Source organism: Carcharhinus amblyrhynchos, chromosome 4, assembly GCF_965287045.1.
Source record: "Carcharhinus amblyrhynchos chromosome 4, sCarAmb.v2.hapA, whole genome shotgun sequence".
NCBI lineage: Eukaryota > Metazoa > Chordata > Chondrichthyes > Carcharhiniformes > Carcharhinidae > Carcharhinus > Carcharhinus amblyrhynchos.
Genome location: NC_137327.1, coordinates 84,678,862 through 84,692,289, shown reverse-complemented (window position 1 = coordinate 84,692,289; position 13,428 = coordinate 84,678,862). Strand labels below are relative to the sequence as shown.

The 13,428-nt window shown below is 39.3% G+C and overlaps 1 protein-coding gene across 3 annotated transcripts in view; it reads left to right on the top strand.

Moving 5' to 3' along the window:
- arhgef9a (Cdc42 guanine nucleotide exchange factor (GEF) 9a) overlaps positions 1-13,428 on the top strand; it is a 292,494-nt gene that overhangs the window by 161,722 nt on the left and 117,344 nt on the right. The window lies entirely within an intron of this gene.

Genomic DNA, 13,428 nt, shown 5'->3' with positions numbered 1-13,428 from the left:
TTCCCATGGCCACACAATCTTGCTGGTGAGGGGGGTGAGGGGGGTGGTCAGGCTGACACTGTTTATTCATCTGGCAGCATTGGGTCACCAGTTGGTGGCGATTGACTCACCACTTGGGGATGCCACAATGACATTGCTGACTGGTTCCCTACAACGCTGAAGCCCAGCAAATAGCTGGAGATAACTGCAAGGTTACTGCTGCAACCATGGACCACCCTCTAAAGAAGATTCCCCTCTTATTGTCCTCTAATGATAGTGATTTAGTACAATTTTCCAAATGGAACATTGGATTAATTGTCCTGTGAGAAGAGTGCTTCTTCTTAATTTAAGAAGTATAGTTGTATGGTCAAAACTCAAACAGTGCATTATCAACATTTGAGATAAATCACAATGAATTAAAACCAAGGTTTGGATTTTAATGTATGAAGATTGGAAGAGGAGGGGAAGACTGAAGAAACACAATGTTCAACAGTTTGGAAATCCTGTAACAGGAATGAGTTGGATGTTTATAATATGCCAATGCCCTTTGAAGTCCTTTGTAGCAGAGAGAATCCCGCGTAAACAGGCAGTTCCTTCATAGGTGCCAAAATCATGGACATGGAACCAAAAAAGAAAATGCTGGAAAATCTCAGCGGGTCTGGCAGCATCTGTTAGGAGAGAAAAGAGCTCATCTTTCGAGCCCAAACGACCCTTAGTCAAAAGCTTTGACAAAGAGTTGCCTGCACTCAACATCAGCTCTTTTCTCTCCTTATAGCTGCTGCCAGGCCTGCTGAGATTTACCAACGTTTTCTCATTTGGTTCCAGATTCCAGCATCTGCAGTAATTTGCTTTTATCGTGGACATGGACCTGTTAATAAGCTATATGACATCTAGGTAAATGTTCAAGCATTAGACAATATCAATGAGCGGATACCTATTTGTTGCTATCTTTAGACTCCGTTAGATGCAAATGCTATAATTTTGTGTGTCTCCAAAATTTAAAATTCTGGAACTTGATAAGAACTTGTCATTAAATCCAGTTTGTAGCAAAGTCATTCCTTGCATGTGTACCTTTATAAAAGAACATTTGCATTTATACAATGCCTTTAGTAGGTCATTCGCCCATCTGCTCTGCCATTCCGTCATGGTTGATATATTTCTCAACCCCATTCTCCTGCTTTTTTCCCATAACCTTTGATCCCCTTCACATTCCACAACCTATATATCTCTGTCTTAAATACACAATGACTTGGGCTCCACAGCCTTCTGTGGCAACGAATTTCATTGATTCACCGCCTTCTGGCTGAAGAAATTCCTCCTCATCTTGGTTAAACAACCTCAGGTTGCCCCAAACTACTTTCCATCACTATTGTCTATGTCTTTTTAAAAGATTGTCATTTGTAATGTAGGTAAAGCAGCTGCCCATTTGCACACAGCAAGGTCCACATTCAGCAATCTGCTAATGGCCAGATAAGTTGCATTGGTGACATTCACTGAGAGGAGAAATTTATTTCTCTTTTGAAATACCATGTAAGATATAAATTTATGTCCATCTGAGAGGAGAGACCGGGATACAGTTTAATGTTATCTGAAAGACAGGACCCCTGACAATGTAGCACTCCAACAGTACTGTGTTGAAATGTCAACCTGGATTTTGTTCCTGAATCTATGGAGAGGGTTTAACGAACTGAAAACCTTCTGACTCGAAGACAAGGGTGCCACCACTAAATGTCTACGTAGAATAATAACTTGGGTTAACTGGTCTCAGCCAGGGTCTCTAAGTGTCTCTGAGCATGGGCAATAAAGAAACAGCTGGAGTTCCTGTTCTAGGTCACTGGGCAGTGACCCCTGCTAGTCAAATGCATGCATGCATTTTGGACAAGGACAGGATTAGATTCAATTGTAATGTCCTTACTGTTCAATAGTGCTGAAATTTCTTGTCTTATTCTGCACATGAATAATGGCTATTTGAGTAAGATATGGAAGAGCTGCAACAGCCCTGAAACTGTAAAGCAGCAAAAGGCAGTGACTTCAATGATAGGAGGAAATTGAAAACAGATTCACAATGCCGATTTGTAGCATCAGTGAACTGAGTTGTTAGGGAAAATGAGAAAAGCTGAGCATTAACAGCATTAAAAAACATAAAAGGATATTTTAGTGAAATATTTAAAACACCATGTGGAAGAGAAAAGATTAATATGTAGAAACATACTTTGGCCTACTCCTACTTCTAGTTCCTGTCGGTCCTCTGAGCCTGTTCTGCCATTCATTATGATCATCAAATTCAATATCCTGATCCCCGCCTTCCCCCATAACCCTTGACCCCAAAGCCCTAAGAGCTATATCTAATTCATTCTTAAAATCACACAACATTTTTGTCTCAACTACTTTCTATGTAGTGAATTCCATATATTCACCACCCTCTGAGTGAAGAAATTGCTCTTTATCCTTTAACTATAACCCCTAGTTCTGGTCTCCCCCACCATTGGAAACATTCTTTCTGAATGTACTCTGTCTAATCCTGTTAGAATTTTATATGTTTCTCATTCTTCCAAACTCCAATGAATAGCATCCTAACTGATTTAAATTCTACTCATATGGCAGACTTGCCGTCCTGAAGGTTTTTTCTTCAGAGGCCATGTTGAGTTTGCACATTCTCCTCATGTCTGCGTGGGTTTCCTCCGGATGCTCCGGTTTCCTCCCACAGTTCAAAGATGTGCAGGTTAGGTTGATTGACCATGCTAAAAATTGCCCTTAGTGTTCTAAGGTGCATAGGTTAGAGTGATTAGTCGATAAATACGAAGGGGTATGGGGGTAGGGCCTGGTTGGGATTGTGGTTGGTGCAAACTCAATGGGCTGAATGACCTCTTTCTGCACTGTAGGGTTTCTATGATTCTATGAGGCTAAGTAACTTTAGCTAATACAAAGATTTGTGATTACAATATCCTGGTAAAAGATGCTTCTTTATTGACTAATACACGCTGGGAGCGAAGGGCTGGGAAATCCAACTCTTCTTTCAAGTTATATCACATCGGCAATATAATTATGCAACTTCCAAAAGTCAGTTTACACACCCACTGGCTCATCCCAGTCAGAAATGAACCATCATTCGTACAGGTCAATCATTATTAGTACGTGTCATATACCTTGGTCAATTACAGATAATCTCTGGCTGCATGGGAACAATATGTTCTAGCAGTTTCTATCTGACTTTCCCATGGTCACCTGGCCTAACTCTTATCTGGTAGCATACTCAGCCTATTCATTAACTGTCTAGAATCACCAGCTTGTCCTTGTTCAATGAATGTCTCATTCACTGAGCTGTCTGGTATTCATGCTGCTAAGAGTTATGCTTCTATGAGTGTATTGTTACAAGGAATGTGGTTTCTTTTACTGGCCTATTTCCCATGATGCCCTAAAACTCTGTGCCATTAGCCAAGATGTATGCCTATCCATTAATACACTTTCAAAAATACATATATATATTCTCTAACTCTGGTTATATGTATTTTTATGCAGACAATACCTCTGCAAAATATATGAAGGACTGTCTGTGATTCTTATCCTAAATTAATCTACTGTATTTTAATAGACCTTATTGGTGTTTTAAATCCCAGAGTATTTTGAAGTCCTCTAACACATCCCAGGAATCAGCCTGGTAAACCTTTCTTGCACTTCATTTATAGCAAGAACATCCTTCCTCAGATAAGGACACCAAAACTGCACACAATACTCCATGTGTGGCCTCAGTAATGCCCTTTACAATTGCAGTAAATATCCCTATTCTTATACTCAAATCCTCTTGCTGTGAAGTACAACATACCATTTACCTTCTTTACTGCCTGCTGTACCTATGTGCTTACTTTCAGTGATGGGTGCACGAGGACACCAAGGTCATGCTGAGTATCCACCCCTCTCAACTCATATCCATTCAGATAATAATACTATCTTTGCTACTGAAGCATTATTCTGTAGCATTACTTTAAACTAAATTACAACTGCAGGATAAAGGTTTATAGGTACAATCTATTAAAAGTCAAGTGAAGAGCAGTATTGATGCCAGAAGGTAGTTCTAATACTGCTTTTCTAGGTAAGATAGTGCAAGCAAAAATTGAAGATACATATTTCACAAAAATAATCTTTGCACACTAGATACTGGTGATGGGAAGGCAACATAGAAACTTAGAAACTAGAGGTGTGAGTGAGCCAATAGACCCTTCTAGCTTATGCCAGCATTCATTTTGATCATGGTTAATCATCAAATTCAATATCAAGTAGATTATTTAGTTGCTCAAGCCTGCTTGGTCATTCATTTCTGAAACTTAACACCATATGCCTGCCTTTGCCACATACCTACTACTACCCTCAACAAAGATCTATCAACCACAGGAGTTGATACCGAAATTTTTAACCTAGCATCATCATAATAATGGTATTTTGATCAAGAAACGTGTTTGCATCGAAAAACTCATATAAAGGCTAATTAATCAGATTAATAACATGCAAACATGTAACAATCATATAGTAACAAAATAGATAAAATAAATTTAACAGGTAAGAGATAAGTGTTGAACAGGATATTGTAAGAAATGTAAAACAGAAATAAAACGATAAATGACATTCTAAATGATTACACCATTCCTGAGTTACAGGCACTGAAGTGCATATAAATCCCATCCTTTACATTCTTTGAGAACTCAAGCCATGCAAGGAGTAAGATTACATCAGAACCTTTCTATCCTGCATCTTACAGGGCTGAATTTAGTCTCACTTCCCCTAACTTAGTAAAAATACTAACTCTTTTTCTTTGAAGTTGTAAGCTTTGTGACATAAGAATAGTTTATAATTAAATTGTTGATAAATATAGTGAAATTACATAGATTAGGTAGAACTTGGTCCAATTTAATGCCTTGCACTTTACTTCATCCAAATCTATCAGCATCAACTTCTTTTCCTGTCATCCTCATGTGTTCATCCAGCTTCACCTTAAAAGAAGCTACGCTATTGGTGTCAACCACCATCCATGTGATAGCAAGTTCTAAATTCTCACCATTTGCTAGGTTAAGACGTTTCTCCTCAATTTGTTACTGGATTTATTAATTAATATCTCATTTATAGGGTTTTACCGAAATGAGTAGATAAATAAAATCACCTTTCTCATATTTTCTGTCAATGTGTTGTGTGGGTCTAGGAAATAAGCCTGAAATGACTGTTTGACCCCAGAAAATATCACAGCTAAATCTAATTCTTTCCTTAGCTGACATCCCCATGTTGTGCATCTTGCAGTATGGGTGGCTGGGTAATGTTTGGAAATTAGAACTTTGGATAAATTTCCCCACATAGCTCAGGCTACTGGGGCCAATTCCAGCACCTTAAATGCTGCACTGGCTGGGAATAGTTAATCCATCATAGACTGGGTGAGTATCAATTCTGGTATCTCCTGACCCCTGTACAGTTCAATGCTGCACTGAGTGGTACCTTTGTTCACTGTGTCATTGGGTAGTTGAAGTCAATTTTGTGATTGTAAAAGGTAAAAATAAACTCCAATATTTGAGAGCACAATGCTGATGAATAGCAAATACATAGATTTGCTGTCTGGATGTAACATTGAAAGTGTAAAACTGTAATTATTTGTATTAATTACTGCTGTTGTTCCTTTTCGGTTTGAAAACAATTGGTATCAGGATTTTGCTGCCATCTGAATGCATTTTTCTTGTTACACTATTTTGTATATGAAAGTGGTGTAAAATATACCACTGCCTTGTTACAATCATTGCTGTTGTCATTTATGGGCAATTTGAATATAATGGGCTGGATTCTCAAGGAGTTGGGGAGACTCCATGGAGGGATGAAAATGGCAGCTGGGACCTAATTCTGGGATTCTTGTTCCCATTCCTGGGGTTTCCAATTTTCAGAGTGCCTTCAAAGAGTGCCGGCTGCTTCAGGTACGAGCCTGCACCCTACACTCAAAGAACAAAGAAAATTACAGCACAGGTACAGGCCCTTCGGCCTTCCAAGCCTGCACCAAGCATGCTGTCTGACTGAACTAAAACCCCCCTCCCTTCCCGGTACGATACCTCTCTACTCCCATCCTATTTATGTATTTGTCAGGACACTCCTTAAAAGTCACTGTCGTATCTGCTTCCACTACCTTCCCCAGCAGAGAGTTCCAGGAACTCACCAATCTCTGTGTAAAAAAAAAAGCCTTTAAACCTTGCTCCTCGTACCTTACACTTATGTCCCCTAGTAATTGACTCCTCCACCCTGGGAAAAAGCTTCTGACTATCCATTCTATCCACGCCCCTCAATCTTGCAGACTTCTATCAGGTCGCCTCCTCGACCTCTATCTTTCCAGTGAGAACAAACCAAGTTTCTTCAATCTCTACTCATATCTAATGCTCTACATATCAAGCAACATCCTGGTAAATCTTTTCTGTACCCTGTCCAATGCCTGCACATCCTTTTGGTAGTGTGGCATCCAGAATTGAACATCATATTCCAAGTGCGGCCTAACTAAGGTTCTATAAAGCTGCAACATGACTTGCCAATTTTTAAATTCAATGCCTTGGCCGATGAAGGCAAGCATGCCGTTTGCCTTCTTGGTCTCCACCTGCGTTGCTACTTTCAGTGACCTGTCTACCTGTACAGCCAGAACTCTCTGCTTATCAATATTCTTAAGGATTCTGAAATTTTCTGTATATTTCCTATCTTTATTAGAGCTTCCAAAATGCATTATCTCACACTTGTCCAGATTAAACTCCATCTGCCATCTCTCCACCCAAGTCCTGCTGTATTCTGTTGACTCCTTACCTGACCAGCTGTATTACAGGGATAGGCATGTCCTGATCCTCTGCAATTTTCGTGAAGTCAGGCCAGCTTTGCTCCATACCAAGGTCTGTTCTCCACTTATGGCCCTTCATGCCCCTCCATTGCCAAGTTTTTGCAAGCCAATGCCCAGTCACCCATTATAGGCTGCATAACCCAATGAACGCCATAGTGACAATTGTTTATATAAAAAAAGCTTTTAAAAAAATCATCCATTGATAAATTTTGTAACTTAAAAAAAGAAAAAAAAACTGCAGGCCAACAAGTGTTAATTATTCAGATCCTTTAAAGCATCAATAATTGAAACCTCTTTATCTGTAAGTAAGTGTTCTGAAATTGACAGAAGACGTCAGAGAGCCAGAGCTGTCAATCAAGCACTGTTTTCCCTGGGTTTCAATGTTTTAGCGCTCTGATGCATTTCTGGGCTCTCAGCCAATCCTCATCATGCATTCTTGGCTGGGATCCCAGGCATCCATTAGATTCCTGACACATCACACCTGAGCCCCAGGGAAAACATTGTTTGACTGACCGCTCTGGCTCTCTGATCTCTTGTTATTTGTATAATGTTGAATGAGTAACACCAGGCTGCTTTGAATTTACATTGTGTTATAAAATATTAATAAATGTATTTATGCATTCATATAAAATTTGTCCTGCTAATTGAATACAGGTATTAACGTATAACAGAATGACGTGTTAAAATGTTTGACACTAATACCACATAGCATAATTTCCAACCATTCGTATTTCAAACCAAAGACATTATATAGGAAGAATCATTAGAAGTTGTAAAATGCTGTGAAATAAATTGCCGGCGAAAGTCATTGAAATAGTCAGTATGAATGGTTTCAAGAAAGAATTGGATTTTTCTGGTGAGAGGAGGGTTTGTTAGTTATGATGACCTTTCCATTGTAAAGTTTCTATAGCACTAAAACAGATCATTTGGTTGAGTAGCTCCATGCTAGTGTTAATCCATCTTTTAGGTCTCCTGCCATCTTTCTTCACCTACCCAGTCTCAACTGCTTCTTGCAAAAAGCTAGGAAGTTATGATGAACCCACATAAAAAACTGATTCAGCTTCAATGTGAGCAGTTTGTTCAGGGTGGCACAGTGGCAAAGTGGTTAGCACTGCTGCCCCTCAGCATCAGAGACCTGGGTTTGATTCTAGCCTTGGGAAACTGTTTAGAGTTTGCACATTCTCCCCGTGTCTGTGTGAGTTTCCTGCGGATGCTCTGGCTTCCCCCCACAGTCCAAAGCTGTGCAGGTGGATAGGTTATGATCAATGTGCAGGTCCATGGGGTTAGGGAAGGGGACTGAGGTAGAGTGCACTTTCAAGGGGGTCAAATTAGCATTAGGGTCCTTCTGCTTCCTGCATTGTATGGATTCTAATTCTGGGTGCAAACTTTAAGATGAATGTGAAGGCATTAAAAGAGGATGCAGAAAGAATTTATGAGCAAGGTTTCAGGACTGAGGAACTCCAGCTACTCGATTAGATCGGTGAAGCTGGTGCTCTCCTCCTTAGAGAAGAGGGAGCTGAAAAAAAATTTGGTAGAGTTGTTCAAAGTCATGAGGGTCTGGACAAAATAGATAGGGAGTCACTGCTCCCATTGACTGCAGAATCAAGAACCAGAGAATTCTGATTTAAGATGATTGGCAAAAGCAACATGAGGAGACCTTTATTTTATGCAGTTGGCGGTTAGGATCTGGAAGGCAGTGTCTGAGAGTGGGATGGTTGCAAATTCAATTATGGATTTCAAAAGGGAATTGGATAATTATTCTGGAATAGAAAATCATTTACAGGCCTCTAGAGAAAAGGTAGAGGCGTGGAACGATATGAGTTGCTCTTGCAGAAATACTGCATGCACAAAAGGGGCTGAATGTCCTCTGTCTTTTGATTTGATTTAATTTATTATTGTTTACATGCATTAGTATACAGTGCTATACCGATAGAGTATGCTGTTCATAGAGAAGAAAATGAGGGAGTGCAGAATGTAGTGTATTAGTCATAGCTAGGATGCAAAGAAAGATCAACTTAATGCAAGGTAGGTCCATTCAAAAGTCTGACGGCAGCAGGGAAACAGCTGTTCTTGAGTTGGTTGGTACATGATCTCAGACTTTTGTATTTTTTTCCTGATGGAAGAAGTTGGAAGAGAGAATGTCCATGGTGCATGGGGTCCTTAATTAAGAACATAAGAAATAGGAGCAGGAGTAGGCCATCTAGCCCTTCGAGCCTGCCCCGCCATTCAATAAGATCATGGCTGATCTGTCGTGGCTCAGTTCCACGTTCCCGCCTTCTCCCCATAACCCCTAATCCCCTTGCCTATCAAAAACCTATCCACCCGCATCTTAAATATATTTAGCGAGGCAGCCTCCACCACTTCAATGGGCAGAGAATTCCAGAGATTCACCACCCTTTGAGTGAAGAAGTTCCTCCTCAACTCCGTTCTAAACTGCCCCCCCTTATCTTGAGGCTGTGCCCTCTAGTCCTACTGTTCTTTCTGAGCGGGAAGAGCCTCTCCACCTCTATCCTATCCATCCTATTCATCATTTTATACGTCTCAATGAGATCTCCCCTCATTCTTCTAAACTCTAACGAGTACAAGTTTATTCAGACTCTCCTCATAATTATGCTGGCTGTTTTGCTGAGGCAGTGGGAAGTGTAGACAGAGTCAATGAATGGGAGGCTGTTTTGCACAATGGATTGGGCTAGTTACATTCACAGCCTTTTGTAGTTTCTTGCGGTCTTGGACAGAGCATACCAAGCTGTGATACAACCAGAAAGAATGCTTTCTATCATGCATCTGTAAAACTTGGTAAGAGTCGTAGCTGACATGCCAAATTTCCTTAGTCTTCTGAGAAAGTTGGTGAGCTTTCTTAATTATAGTGTCAGCATGGGAGAACCAGGAGAGGTTGTTGGTGATCTGGACACCTAAAACTTGGCTGTGATCATTCTATGATTGTAGTGGCAAAGTTCACATTCTAACCATTCTCTGTGTAAAAATGTTTCTCCTGAATTCCTTATTGAAATTGTGGTGACTACCCCATGTTTATGATCCCTTGTTCTGACTTCATCCAAAAGTAAATGATCTTCTCTATGCCTATCCTGCTAAATGTATTCACAATTTTAAAAACCCATATCTACTCAAATTTCAGTCTTTTATTCTGGAGGAAAATGCTGCAACATACTAAAAAGCAAAATACTGTGGAAGTCTGAAATAAAAACAGAAAATACTAGAAATGCTCAACATCTGTGGAGTGAGAAACAAAGTTAATGTTTCAGGTCACAACCTGTTTAATCTTTTCCAATAGTCATAACCACTCACTTCTGGTATCATTCCAGTAAAACATTTTTGCACATTATCCAGGGCATCTATAACCTTTTGATAATATCGAGGCCAAAGCTACTCACAGTATTCCCAAGTGTAGCCTAACCAGGGATCTGTGCAAGTTTAGCATCTTCTTCCTGCTTTTCAATTCTGTCTTTTTAAATGAATGTCAATACTTTGTTTTCTTTTAACCTATGTCACAACTTAGTGATTTTTTTTATATTTTATTCCAATCCAATCAAATCAAATCCAATTCAGAGTCCCAACAAGTTGGGACATTCCTGATCCAAGCTGACAAGACGGGGCTCTCACCTCCTGTCCTGGGCTTGATCTACATGATCCAAGCTGATTGGAGTAGGTATAGCTCCTCCTCCAGGGCTTAATCTCATTTCCATCTTACCCAAAAGGCCGCGATGCCACTTTAAAAAATTGCTTCAAATGAAGCTAAAATGTAACCTAATGACTTCAGCCAAGTACAGCATGTCGACACTACACCTGATCTTAGCCAAGTTGTATGGGTTCACCAGATCCCTTTATTTTTCTACCCATTTAGATACTGATTATCCAAGGAACATGTGGCCTCTTTATTTACCCTGTAAAAATGTACTATCTCACACCTATTTATATTGAAGTCAATTTGCCAAATTTACTCCCATTCTGCAAGTTTACTAACATAATACATTTTGTTGCTTTGCTTCGTGTAATAATTATACACCCCAATTTAGTGTCATCTGGTGAACATTGAAATTATACTTCCATTTCCTAGGTCTAAATTATTTATTTAATTAGTGAACAACAGTGGTCCCCCAGCGCCAATTCTTGTAGAATGTTACAAGCCACCATTTGCAAATCTAAGTAATTACCTTTACTCCAATGCTCTCTTTCCTGTTTTGTAGGCAGCTTACTATCCATTCTGCTATGTGTTCCCAAACTCCACATACTTATGACCTTTTTCATGAATCTGCTATGCGATACATTATCAAAGGCATTTTGACAAACCAAAATCTGTTGCTTCTATTGTATTACCATTACCTACATTTTGTACTTATCTACTTCTATTCTTCAAAGAATTCAGTGAGGCTGGTTAAGTATTACCTTCTCTTTCAGAATCTGTACTGACTACTCATTTCCACTTTCCGGTTATATTCCTGTTACACCATTGAGGACTTCATTATCTTTCCTACATCTGATGTTAAACTAATTGCTCTATGGTGACTAGATTAGTTCTATCTCCCTTTTTATATTTAGGAATCATGTTAGCTGTCTGCTAGTCTTCTGGCATTCTTCCATTTTCAAATGACCTTATATATATTTCTAACAGTGTTCCTGCTATCTCTCCCCTAACTTATTTTAATATGCAATCCATCAGTTCAAGGGTTTTATCCTCTGGAAATGTGATTAGTTTATCAATTAGCTCTCCCCTTTCTATCTTAAATGTCTTAATTTGTTTTTTCTTCCATTGTCATATACCCCATATTAACTTTTTTGTTAAATTCTGACACAAAATAATAATTTAATCTTTCTGTCATTACCTGCAAGTTTTTTTTTGTATGAATCCCTTAGTGGTCCTATCCCTATTCTGACTTTTATTTTGCTTTTTAAGTGTCCAGAGTATTTAAGCTTTTTTTAGATTCCATAATGATTCTGTAGTTTCTTTTCGCCTTCCCTTTTACGTGCTTCTTTCCTAACTTCTTTTATTTCCTTTTGTCACCCTTTCCTTTGTTGTCTATGTACTTTGTCTGTGCCTTTATTTTAGATTCAATTTTGTCCTTATTTCTTTATTCACGATGTGTAGTTATTGGCTACTTTGTCATTGCTTTTTAGTGGGAAATATTTCCCTGGACTCCAATAATCACCATTTGAAATGTTTCCTACTGCTGTTCTATTTCTATGTCTGCAGTTTTTTTCTGATTTAACTTCCCTATTCCTATTCTCATCTCTTTAACATCAACTTTTTCTAATTTATTACCTTATGACCATCTCAATCTTTATCTTGAAAATTATTATATCTTGATTGTTGTATTGTCTACACTTCTTACCTGCTCTAATTCATTTCGCATCTGTGGGTCATAAAATCATTAGAAATTGAAGAGGAGTCAACCACTGGGCCATCAAGCCTGCTCCATCATTCAATACAAAATGGCTGATCTATTACTGGTTGTGGTTTTAACTCCATTTTCCTACCTGCCTTCCTTTACTTCAAAAATCTGTTTCACTCAGCTTTGAGTATTGAATGATCCAACCTCCACTGCTTTCTGTGCAATAAAATTCCAAAAACAAGAGACCTTCTGAGAGAGTCCTTGACCCGCCCTCTGACTCAAAGGCATGTGTGGAAGTGGATGGGATGGGGTGTGGGGGGGTGGGGTGTTGACTTGGAAGTCCAGAGGAAAGGGAACATGTGTTCACTGTGGAGGATGTGAAAGAGTGGAAGCACACAGACTATTGTGGGGGGTGTGGGGATGTCCCAGCCAAGAAAGGGAATAGTTATGTAAACATCCCCTGAAGCCAGAGCAGACTTACCTGTTGGGCGTGGGCTTCCCCACTTACACCATAAAATGTAGAAGCAGGAGGCCATTCAGCCCATCAAGATGCTGTGTCATTCAATGAGATTATAACTGATCTTTTATGATAACCCTCAACTCCACTTTACTGTCTTATCCCCATAATCCTCAATTCCTTCACTGATTAAAAATCTGTCTACCTCAGTCTTGAATATACTTAATGAATCAGCCTCTGCAGCCTTCTGAGATAAAAATGCCATACATTCACTACCCTCTGAGAGAAGAATTTTTTCCTCAGCTTTGTCTTAAATGGGTGACCCCTTACTCTGAGATTATAGCCTCTGGTCCTAGACTCTTCTGTAAGGAGAAAGAACAACCTCTCAGCATTTACCCTGTCAAGCTGCCTCAGAATCCTATATGTTCAAATAAGGTTGTCTCTCATTTTCCTAAACTCCAATGAGCACAGGCCCAACCTAACTCACTTAACCTCCCTTGAGTGAAAGTTCTCAAGATTGCCTCCAATGCCAGTACATGTTTCCTTAGATGAAGGAACCAAAATTATTCACAATATTCCAGATGTAGTGTAATCTGGTGCCTTCCATAGTTTTAGCAAGACTTCCCTAATTTTATCTTCCATTTCCTTTGAAATAATGGTCAGCATTCCTATTGCCTTCCTTATTATCTGCTGAACTTGCATGCCAGCTTTTTTGATTTATGCACAAGGACCCCTAAATCTTTCTATGCTGCAGTTTTCTGCAGCCTTTTTCCATTTAAACAACGTTCAGCTCCTTTATTTAT